At 37.9% G+C, this 12,547-nt stretch overlaps 1 long non-coding RNA gene across 1 annotated transcript; it reads left to right on the forward strand.

Annotated features, from left to right (window-relative positions):
- The first annotated feature begins 562 nt into the window (after positions 1-562).
- On the forward strand, positions 563-4,353 carry LOC131940165 (uncharacterized). The gene is made up of 3 exons (XR_009386523.1): positions 563-725; positions 3,491-3,577; positions 4,194-4,353. It is a non-coding gene; the product is annotated as an uncharacterized LOC131940165 (long non-coding RNA).
- The last annotated feature ends 8,194 nt before the right edge of the window (positions 4,354-12,547 follow it).

Consider the following 12,547-nt stretch of genomic DNA (forward strand, 5'->3'; position numbering starts at 1 on the left):
ATTTTGCAGTTGGTGTCACTACCCCTCCCCCAAGGTAAAAGCTATAAAGCACTCACCTCCATCAAGTAGTTATATCTTGACAGTAGCGCCAAATACACATTTTTTGTTTATTATGGGAATAGAAAATTACAAGAACTTATAATCTCTACATGTTTAAAAGAAAAAAAGCGAAAATTCAATTTTTTAAAAATTAATTTTAAAAAATAATTGTAAAAACGAACATTTCTCTTGCTAAACATAGACTTTAATAAGCGCACGAATAGAAATATTTTTTTATTCTTTAATGATGCGCTGGGTACAATAGACGAATTATTAGCTTTTCAGAGGAAATAAAATAAATTCATAAGTAATTTCTAATATTAGTATCAATAGTGAACATAAATAATGATTTTTATTTACATCGAGTCTAGCATTTTTAAAATGTGGTCGTCGAGGTTGAGGACAGAAGTTTAACACCCTGTGTTTATAGCGAAAGCTGAGAACAGGTCTTGTTAAGGGAGGATACACATAATGAAGTGGTGGTTTATCACTATAAAACTCAATACAACCTGCACAAGTCTATTTTTTTACTCCATTCAAATGTGTATAGATACGCCCCTGACAACACATTCTGTACTTTTGTTCAAGCTGTTGTTCATAAAACCTGCATCAAATGAAAACTTCACTGATTGCAATAAACAATTCGAGATTCATCAACTCAGCGTACAGCTACTCGACGCCATTTTGTAAGTTATTTTAAGTTTTATACGTATAAACCCCTTAGTAATTATATTGACGGTAAAGTTACTGGGAAACATAAATTGTAATCTGGCAACATTCTTAACAATATGTTATTTTATTATTTAAGCTGTTTTAAACTACTCTTTTATTTTATTTTTAAACTAAATTAATATGTTGTTCGGCTGATTTTATACATTACACTGGTTTAAACAACACAGAATTATGTCGGCATAAAAACTTATTACATGTGGAATGAAAGACACGCACCTTCTATTAAATACGATGTATACATTACTTTACTTATGGTTTTCAAATACTTTCTAACAAAAATGTTCTCTTAAGTGGTATCAAGATTTACTTATACCATATTTCCCAATCAATTTGATATTAACAATTTCAATAGTCTTATAAAGAGAAATATAAATAAATGACATAATGTATCTTAAAATAAAGATATGTGGTCGGTATTTACATCATTTGCTAAACCGAAAAGTCTCGAGTTCGAAACCTCGGGCAGATGAGGCTCGTTAGCTGGGGACAGCCACTCTTCTAGGAGAGACAATTCCAAAATCAAATTACTGCTGCCTTGTAGTTTGTTCTTGGTTGGACAAAGGCTATGGAAGCAAATCCAAAAAGAAAAGCAGGCTGAAATCGGAGTCAATGGCCTCAATGGCTCATAACCAGTTGATACGTATCCTTAAATGTGATGGAGGCGTGGTCGAGTCGGCAAAAGCTCATGGTTGATAAATTCGAAAAAGTCTCGAGTTCAAACCCTCTGGCAGATAAGGCTCGATCCCCTCCAACACTAAACATTAAGAACGAAGAAGAAGAAGACATCCTTTAATTTTGAAATTACTAGTAAGTTCCCCTAAGTTCCCATAAGTTCACATAAGTTACCTTAAGTTACCCTTTCGAACCCGACGGTCCAAGGGGCAAGTGAAGTAGATTTCACCTCTGTCAGTGACCTCGACATATGAAGGGACTGTAGTCAGCACTAAGCCCAGCCGTCTTTACTTTCCCTAACGTGATTCAGATACCTATCAGAGCTGAGTGGACGAATTAATTCTACGGATGTGAACCAAAGATCAGTATTTCAGACTTTCCGGTAGCAGACTTATGATGTACTGTGCGACTACGCCGTCCCACTTTAAGCTAGTCAGCTGAACAACAAACCTTTCAACAACAGTGACCCGTCAAAAAAGCGCACGACAAAGAGCGCCAACATAAGAGCGCCGACATAAGATCGCAGAGAAAAGAGCGCCAACATAAGAGCGCCGACATAAGAGCGCAGACAAAAGAGCGCCGACATAAGAGCGCAGAGAAAAGAGCGCCAACATAAGAGCGCCGACATAAGAGCGCAGACAAAAGAGCGCCAACTTAAGAGCGCAGACAAAAGAGCGCCGACATAGGGGCGCCGACATAAGAGCGCAGACAAAAGAGCGCCGATATAAGAGCTCCGACATAAGAGTGCCGACATAAGAGCGCAGACAAAAGAGCGCCGATATAAGAGCGCAGTCAATTAAACAAAACACATGTTGTACGCTAAACGAATATGACATGGTTAACACTTGTTTTAATTAAAACATGTGTCATCATCGGCGCCCTTATGTCGGCGCTCTTTTTTCGTGCGCTCTTTTGTCGGGGTGCACCAACAACTACGTGACTACCTATTATTAAAGTCAAGTTAATCTCTAAAGCACGGCTACCCATTCATTGAGCACAAAGCAATTCGATAATAACGAAACAAATTAAAATTTGAGTAATCTGTATAGGATTAATGCTGACCGTGATATGATTAATTAAATTATTTTCGTGCTATTAGTAACACCAGTATACGACTACATAATCTTGTGTTATTTAATTAGTTGTATTGCAATATAAAATGTTAGTGTTATGGTCAGAAATAAGGGTTAGAGCTATATGTTATATAAGTATAATACAAGAATATTAATTAAGTCTTTTTTTTCGTGTTATATTACTGGTAGTAAAGTATTTTCAAATACAGTTAACCCTATTCCAAAACCTAACTCACACTGTTGGTAATTCGTTTGTCCCATAGCAAAGTCTTCCGAAAATTAGTGTTAGGTTAATGTAATAAGGTAATATCCTTGACACCAATATCAGCCTGCTTTTCTTTATGTCCAAACCAAGCACAAACTACAAACTAGCAGTTGTTTTATTTTTGGGTTCTCTATCTTAGATGAGTTGCTCTCCCCAGCTATTGTGTCTCATCGATCCGGGGGTTCGAACTCGGGACCCGACCACGTCGACCTCTTTCTTAGGGTCAGAACTTTGGATTTCCTGTAGGCAAATGCAGTAGCTTAAATTAATATTTTAAGCTGGTTTTTAAATTTTGAGATTACACCCGCCCATCTCTTTAAAGTCATTTGTCAATACCATTTTATCATGAGATACAGTATCATACCTTGCATAACATTACTGTAAATATGCAGCGAAACACCTGTTTTCCCATGTATCTTTTGTCAAACTCGGTAGCCAGACACATGCCCTCAAAACCAGATTTTCTTACGGAGCGCCTTCAACCCCCCCCCCCCCTTCCCCGATGAAAGTCTACCCCACTCCCGGAATTTTATCTGTTAGTCTGGAAAAAACACTGCTCAAAGCCAAGACCCCGTTACAAACCTCAAAAGTTCAACCTCTTCAAGCACAATCAGATCCCATAGCATTGTTATTTGAACGTGTATCTACCTTTTCAGTGGGCATGGACCAGTGGAAATACTTGTTGTTAAACGTGTATCTACCTTTTCAGTGGGCATGGACCTGTGGAAATACTTCTTGGTTGCTCTTTCCCTGCTGATGGGATCAAAGATGGTCGAGTCTAACTCAAATCATCTACGTAGGTTTTACTCCGCACTCATGTTTTACACATTTCTCGTGTTTTACACCTCACGTGAATAACATTCTAACGGTTCCATGACAAATAATCTCAGGACAAATGATCTCAGACAAAATATCTCACGGACAATTGATCTCAGGACATTGATCTCACCCGTTCTAACACATGTATATATATATATATATATATATATATATATATATATATATATATATATATATATATATATATATATATATATATATATATATATATATATATATATATATATATATATTTATATATATATATATATATATATATATATATATATATATATATATATATATATATATATATATATATATATATATATATATATATATATATATATATATATATATGTATATATATATATATATATATATATATAAATGTAAATATAAATATATATATTTATTTATTTATATTAATGTATAGGCTATACATATATTTCTTTATTTATATGTATATATTTATTTATTTATTTTCATATATATATATATATATATATATATATATATATATATATATATATATATATATATATATATATATATATACAACACTTCAGCATATTTCTATTCCTTCGCTTTAGCACTGAATGCATCAGTAGTTCAAATAATAGAACGTCTGGAGAAAGTTGGAAAACGTAATGAGGCAAAGTGAAGACAGTAAAGTTGTCTTGCTTGGTTCCCTAACGAGGACTCTACGCAACCAACAACGCAAAATCTCTAATGTCATAAAATACATTGCTTGATAACAAAGTGATGCGTTTGTTTTCTTGTAAATGTCCTCGCGTTTGTCTTGTAAGCTTCGTGATGCTGAGAGAGGGGAAAGGTCGCTTTCAGCAAGTGGCAATTTCATGAAGCTTCTGGTACACAATTTTTAGTTTAGGCAATAAACATAAAACAAACATGATAGAATTCATAGGGACTTCATAGGGAATTCATAGGGAATTCTTAGGGCATTCTTATGGACTTCATAGGGAATTCTTAGGGTCGGCGTGGCCGGGTGGTAGCGCTTACCACTGCTAACTCGGAATTCTTGAGTTCGGATCCCAGGCTCGAGTGTGTAGGTCGTCCTTGAGTTCACTCAGCTCTCCTCAGGTACCTGACTCCTTTCAGTAAGTCTAAGGCCTGCTGGGCCACACTATGTGTGATGAAATCATTGAAACAGCTGAACTCTACTTCACCTGCCCGGTGTGTCATTGGTATGAACGGCAACAGTCTTAGTAAAAAATCACGGGCTTATATTTTTAATCAATACGAGCCGACCCGCGGCATATCATACGCCGCTATTTAGTTTACGTTTTTTCTACTTTTCAGTAATTCATGATTTATGAATTCGACACTACCAACGCTGCCACTGAAAATATTTCTTTAAAACACTATAAGTAGCTCGTTAAGGACGATAACCCCCCCTCCTCCCCCCCCCCTCCGTTAAAGTAAACTCCACATAGTTACCCCCCCCCCCCCCACGTTTAAAATCATTTCAAACTAAATTATCTGCCCCTAATAGTCGTCACTAAACCCGGCTCTGCTTGTAAACCACAGCTCACCAGACCATGTAGGGGTGGGGGGAGTAGGAAGCGCGCTTACAGCTTTTTTAAGCGTCTCCCAGAAGAGAATTATATATTATACAGATAGTTTTGCACCGACGTATGTCAAGGATGATAGTATAGAAAATGAGGTCAGAATGCGTTGGCTGGGTCTGAGGTCATCTTGCCCTAGCCTTAATGTGGTTATATATTGATCGCAGTGCGCCTTTTGTGAAACAAATGGTGCACATGCCACAATGCACACAAAACACAATGCGAAAATGGTAGGCAAAATGTTGAACAGCTTGCTCTACGGATGAAGGGGGGTGTTGTAGATAAGCTACATCTTTTATGAACAGTCTTAGATTTGTAACATTCTTATATTTTGCTTTTATTTCTGCCATAGGTAACGTTTAGAAGGGCAATCAGACACAAGCTATCACTCACATACCGCTTTAACATTTAATTTGATTCAACTTTTTTTAACCAAGATGAAACAAGCAATTTCAATTAGATATTTTGAATAGGGCCTGATTGTGTCGTTGTCTGTGAATGAACGGGATGGTTTCCTCAAAATGTGATATAATAAATGGAGTGGTGGTCTATAAAAATGTTATATAAGGTTTATACCGAGTAGGAGTAGCATTTCTCTATTTTTAGGAGAATTACTTGACAGCATTTCTTTTAACCCAGCCACCCCCCCCCCCCTTCTCAAGCTCGCCTCGTCCCCAAGATAAAATAAATCACATAAATTTAAATAGAACATAAATAAACCATTCTTGTAAACCCTCTCCCAAAGTTTCCCCCCTCCACCCACCCCCTTTTTTTTAAAAAAAAAGTTTACTATTGTCTGAAAAACCACTGACTTTCTCTGTAGTTCATGAAATATGATCTTTTCATTTGTTGCTAGTTGGCACTGTACAACCAAGTCTTTGCCCTATATCTGCACTATTATCGTGCTGCTCTGTATTTCTACTACACACAGACATATATATATATATATATATATATATATATATATATATATATATATATATATATATATATATATAACGCCCCTGTTGTTATACGGCTGATCAAAAACGTGAGAGCTTGACACTCACATTGAGATTAACAAAGTGTGTGTGTGTGAATGTGTTTGAGTGAGGGGGAGGAGGAGGGATCTGTACTCACCAACAACTGACGTAACACACAGCTGTCTATCAAACTCTGTTTGGCCAACATATGTAGCGACCTAAGCGCGGACCTACTATTGATTAAATTCTTTGATAGTAGTATACGGCTAATCCAGATAAGGATTTACATATTTTAACAGATAAATCCATGCATAACATAAACATGTATTGATGTTGTTAAACGAGAATAGTTATAAAACTTATAAAAGTGTCCGTCCCGTCTCCCCCCCCCCCCCCCCCCCAAATAAATTTCAAGTGCCCACTCCCAAATTGATACCGTTATGTCACGTTAAAATATACGTCACGTCAAATTTATACCGTAATGTCACGTTAAAATATACGTCACGTCAAATTTATACCGTTATGTCATGTTAAAATATATGTCACGTCAAATTTATACCGTCTTGTCACGAAATGATCTATCAAATTCAAACCGTCCTGTTCACGTTAAGATCTGTCTGTCACGTCAAATTCACCCCGTCATGTCACGTTGAAATCTGTATCAGCTTTGGGGTATCTAAGGTATCTTGTTTTAAAATCGATGACTTGCCACGTAAAGTTTTTTTATCTAAAAAAAGGGAACTTGATTTAAAGGAATATATTGTCATGCTAAGTTCTCTAACTATAAACTTAGATATTTTAATGAATATCTTGTCACGCCAAGATTAAAGTTAAACTGTACGAGACTTGAGTGTTACGTTGCTCTTTAACAATGTCACGTCCCTTTTTATCCATAGCTCGTTCACGTTTATGTCTTTGGGGTTTACATTATGCCTGCTGAGTTTGTAATATTTTCTATTCACTTTTAAAGCAACCCAGAGCTTCTTGTTAGTTTTTTATACCCCCCACCCATTCATTCTTCACCTATCTGCCGTAATTCTACACCTTGCTAGGTGACATGATCTAACATAAGACTTAGTGGGTAGGGGGAAAGGGGGAAGGGTTTAAAGGAGGGGGGCAGGTGAAGTAAGCTGGAAGATTTCACTACAGAATGTTTCTTGACTGGTGCCATATATGGAGAAAATACGCTACACTTACTAGAGAATTTTTGGCTGCAGAAACTATGTAACCTGTATTTATTCGAGCGTAACGAATAAATATATTTTCAGGGTTAAAAATGTCACATCGAAAATATGCTACAGATTGTTTTGTTTTTCTTGTTCGTTTGTTGGTGTGTGTTTGTGTGTTTGTCTCATCGACAATTTTGCTAGAGATTGGTTTGTTCTTTTGTTCGTTTGTTGGTGTGTGTTTATGTGTTGTCACATCAAAAATATTCTAGAGATTGTTTTCTTTTTCTTGTTCATATGTTGGTGTGTGTGTTTATGTGTTTGTTTGCTTGTGTTTTGTTTGTGCTTTTGTTTTTGCGCTTGCAAGTGTGCTTGTATGCTGCGTTACTAACAGTAATATTAATTGTAAAAGTGTTGGTCGATTTAAAGAATGAAAAACAACCAATGCTTTCGTTTTTATCATTGTAGTTAAAAAAATATATGAATGTTTATTTTCGGATGTTAAATGCATTATACATTTTGTTTTTGAAGGTTTGTACACCTTTTCAAAAACTGAATCTGACATTGTTTTAAATTAATTGAATGTGCGTTTAAAGTTTGATCCGACCGCTTCGCCCCCTTACTAAATATTTGATTGATTTAAACTTGTGATTGTTTTTTTTTTACTCTTAGATACCCTCAGTGGCTGAGAAAGATATTTTAACAATAAGCAAAAAATGTGCCTTTGAAATATATGTGTAGGGTAATTCAATGGATTAATCGAGTCACAACGAGTTCATAATATCAAATGACACGTTCATCAATAGGTTCATAAAACTATCTTCGTGCAAATAGCAATATCTTTACATTCTGCCTCCACTGCACTTCGGGAAAGGTGGGGTCAGGTACAGCATGCAATTCCAGATCTAATTTACATAACCGGTTTTGATTGAAACGCAATTTTTTTTCTATTATTATTAAATTGTGTCCTGACAAGAATCTTCTACTTTTTATACTTTTTTTTAAACCGATCAAACATAATTTTATTATTAGAAAAGGCTATAAAGTGTTTTTAAAGTGTTTATATATTATATCAGAGGCGTAGCGACCCTTCCCGGCGCCCGGGGACATACTTTCAATTTGGCGCCGACTTGTGAGCAAATTTTCGATTTGCACCCCCCCCACCTCGAACTTTTCATTTGCACCCCTCCCCTCGAACTTTTCATTTGCACCCCCCCTCAAACTTTCGATTTGCACCCCCCCCCCCCTCGAACTTTTCATTTGCACCCCCCCTCAAACTTTCAATTTGGCGCCCCCCCTAAGGTCGGCGCCCGGGGACATATGTCACCCCCCGCCCCCCCCCCCCTCGCTACGCTACTGTATTATATATATATATATATATATATATATATATATATATATATATATATATATATATATATATATATATTCATCCCTTTAAATACACTTAGATGTATTTCTTCTTTCTTCTTCTTCGTTCGTAATTTTAGTGTCGGAAGGGATCCCCTCCAACACAATTAAGTATTATGTGTCAACTGGTTATGCGCCATTGAGGCCTTGGACTCAGATTTTAGCCTGCTTTTCTTTTTGGATTTGCTTCCATAACCATTATCCAACCAAGAACCAACTACAAGGCAGCAGTTGTTTGATTTTGGAGTTGTCTCTCCTAGAAGAGTGGCTGTCCCCAGCTGTCGAGTCTTATCTGCCCTAGGAATCGAACTCGAGACTTTTCGATTTAGCAGCAATGAGCATTACCGACTTGACCACGCCGACCCCTGGAGGTATTTGAATTAAGGGTAACTAGAGAATCTTTTTTTCTCCTTGTGGAACATAGGGCCTCATCCATCACCTTCCAACTTGACCCGTACGTGGCTGTTGATTTTACAGCCTCATAGGCCAAAGCTTGCTTGTTGTTTTTTATTCGCTCACTTAAAAAATCGTGGGACTGAGTGGTCTAGCGGTAGAGAGCTGGACTGCTAACCCGTAAGTCTCGAGTTCGAATCCGGGTTCAAGTCAGTAGACCGGCCCTGAGTCCACCCAACTTTAATGGGTACCTAACTCACAATAGGAACAGTAAGGGCGGCTGGGCAAAGTACTGACCACACTATCTCTTCATACGCCGAGGTCACAGAAACAAGTGAACTCTATTTCATTTTCTCCATAGACCGTCAGGTTTGGAAGGGAAACTTCCTTTAAAAATCAGTACTGAACTGTTTGACTTCTAAGTTATTAATATACGAAAAAAAAAGATTTCACACTCGAATGTAGGCCTATCTACGTGTAAATGAACTGACTTACCCATGTATAATAACTTTTAATTGCATAATGTTGCACTTAAAAAATAAACTATTTTAGTCAAATAAATATTTCAAAAACTTTTTTTTTCCGTATGTGGCTTTCTTTTTACGAGCCGACCCGCGGCGTATCATACGCCGCTATTTAGTTGTTTTATTTTTTACTTTTCAGTAATTCATTATTAGTGAATTCGATAGTACCAATGCTGCCACTGAAAATATTTGCTTTAAAACACTACCCCCCCCCTTCCCTTTCCCCTAACCCCAACCCCTACCCTATCTCCCCCCCCCCCCCAGTGAAAGCAGCCTCCTCTTAGTTAACTCCTCTAAGTTAAAAATCGTTTCAAACTAAATTATCTGCCCCTAATAGCCATCACTAAACCCGGATTGTTAGCATTTAGGGTGAACCATCGCTCACCAGACCATGTGGGGGTGAGGGTGGTAGTGATAGAGAGGAAGAGAGGGGACTGCAAGGCGCGCTTGCAGCTTGTTTTCTAACGTCTCCCAGTAGAGAATTATATATATATATAGATTGTTATTTTGATCTAATAGGGGTTAGACAAAACCGTACATATAAATCCCCACTTCATAATGTTCGGCTAGGATTGCTGATTTCAAGTGATTCAGTTATAATCTGACTGCTACAATTGACAACCCAGCTCACATACAGCCAACTACGGTCGTGGGAATCTAATTAAAATTTCATTACTAAATATTAACCGAAGCATGACCAAAGTCGAATTTGTTAGTGTAAATCCATATTCAATGAATTTTTAATATAATCTAAATGAAATCGATATTTATAAATTACACGTATAACAGGTAATACACTTTTTTGTGGATGACAGTAAATACAAAAGTGAAGTAGAGTTAATCTGATTGAGATCGATATATGAAAGACTTCGCGGTCAGTCTCAATTGGTCAATTTTAAGATGTAGGTGAACATGAGGAAACGCAGCTTTTAATAGTAAGATCATAACAGTCTTGCTAGAGATCTATATAATAACATCAGAGCTTAAAGCATTTAAAGCACTTAATCCTGTGTTTACCTGAAACTTAAGTTCTATTTTGTGAGGATGGAAGCACAAATGTTTAATTTGTTAAAAAACATCACTCATTTAGAAAAGATAATATTGTTTTACTTTCCATACATATTTTCGTTAGGACGTCGCTCAAAAAAGCTACAGTGCGTACCTAAATCAAATATGTAGGAGGTCACTGAATGCAGCTCTAGCGCGTACCTGATTCAAGTCTGTATGACGTCACTGAATGCAGATCTAGCTGGTACCTGAATCAAGTCTGCATGACGTCACTGAATGCAGATCTAGCGGGTACCTGAATCAAGTCTGTATAACGTCACTGAATGCAGATCTAGCGGGTACCTGAATCAAGTCTGTATGACGTCACTGAATGCAGATCTAGCGGGTACCTGAATCAAGTGTGTATGACGTCACTCAATGCAGCTCTAGCGCGTACCTTAATCAAGTCTGCATGACGTCACTGAATGCAGATCTAGCGGATACCTGAATCAAGTCTGCATGACGTCACTGAATGCAGATCTAGCGGGTACCTGAATCAAGTCTGTATAACGTCACTGAATGCAGATCTAGCGGGTACCTGAATCAAGTCTGTATGACGTCACTGAATGCAGATCTAACGGGTACCTGAATCAAGCCTGTATGACGTCGCTGAATGCAGCGGGTACCTGGATTAAGAAAGTGAAATTAAATACGGTTTGGCATAGATCCAAATTTACTTGTTATGTACATGTCAAGGTCACAGACCGGAGTTAAATCTACTTCATCTACCATATTGATCGTCAGGCCCGAAAGGGGTAATAATAGTTACAAAAACTAGTCCACACTTTCCCTAGCGCTAGTATTCAACACCTCCTCTAGCACTATCCACACCTCCCCTATCACGAGTCCACACCTCCCCTGGCACTAGTAGTCAACACCTCCCCTAGCAATAGTTCACACCTCCCCTAGCACTAGTCCACACCTCCCCTAGCACTAGACCACGCCTCCTCTAGCACTAGACCACGCCTCCTCCAACTCTATTCCACGCCTCCCATACCACAATATAATTGATATGTAAAGAAAATTGTTTCTTTCAGGCATCTCATAGGTGGGGCGGGGGGGGGGGGGGGGGAGCAGGACCGCCCCTTACCCCGGAGCACGTCTACCGCACCCCTTCCACCCCCCCCCCCCCCTCCTATACCACCCCTGAACAAAATATAATTCACATAGAAAATACATATACTTACTTGTATCCGCCCCCATCTCCGTTGCTCCCGAAAATTTTAGTCCGCCCCTCACACCGAAAGTTCCCTGTGCCCCCCCCCCCCGATCCCAGAGAAAAAAAGTCTGAAAGAAACACTACGTAAAGAAGACCCACTACTTTAAAACCTCAGGTGTGTCACTACCTATACGTCGACCCCCATGATACACTCTGTTGATGTTGAATAATAACTACCAGCATTAGTTATTCGTCACCAACACGGATAATGCTAATTAGTTTGTGGGTTTTGTCACAGGAATACGGTTAAATCAATGGCGCACTCGTATGTGCTGTATGAGCCGCGTAGAAGGTTTTAACACATATAGTATGTGTCTGTGTTGTTTTCCGAGTGTAACCGGTACCCGGATGTACTCACGAAGCGAGTAGTCTCGGGTGTTGACAAGTAGAAGACTTAGAAGAAGAGTTTTCAAGGACGTCAGCTTTTTATGTGTAGGGTTATTATTACAGAGGTTCCGATGTAAGGTAATGAAAAAAAATATTTGTAAATCTACGGCCAATATGGCAGATGAAGTAGAGTTGTTGTGGTTAAATAATGAATGGTATGTGGTCGGTGAAAAAAAAAAGTTATAATGTGACTTGGCATAGACCTGACCACATTATCCCAATGTATGCCAAGGATTATTGAAACAGATAA

Source organism: Physella acuta, unplaced genomic scaffold, assembly GCF_028476545.2.
Source record: "Physella acuta isolate Inbredline_101_S28 unplaced genomic scaffold, ASM2847654v3 ptg000310l, whole genome shotgun sequence".
Classification (NCBI taxonomy): Eukaryota; Metazoa; Mollusca; class Gastropoda; family Physidae; genus Physella; species Physella acuta.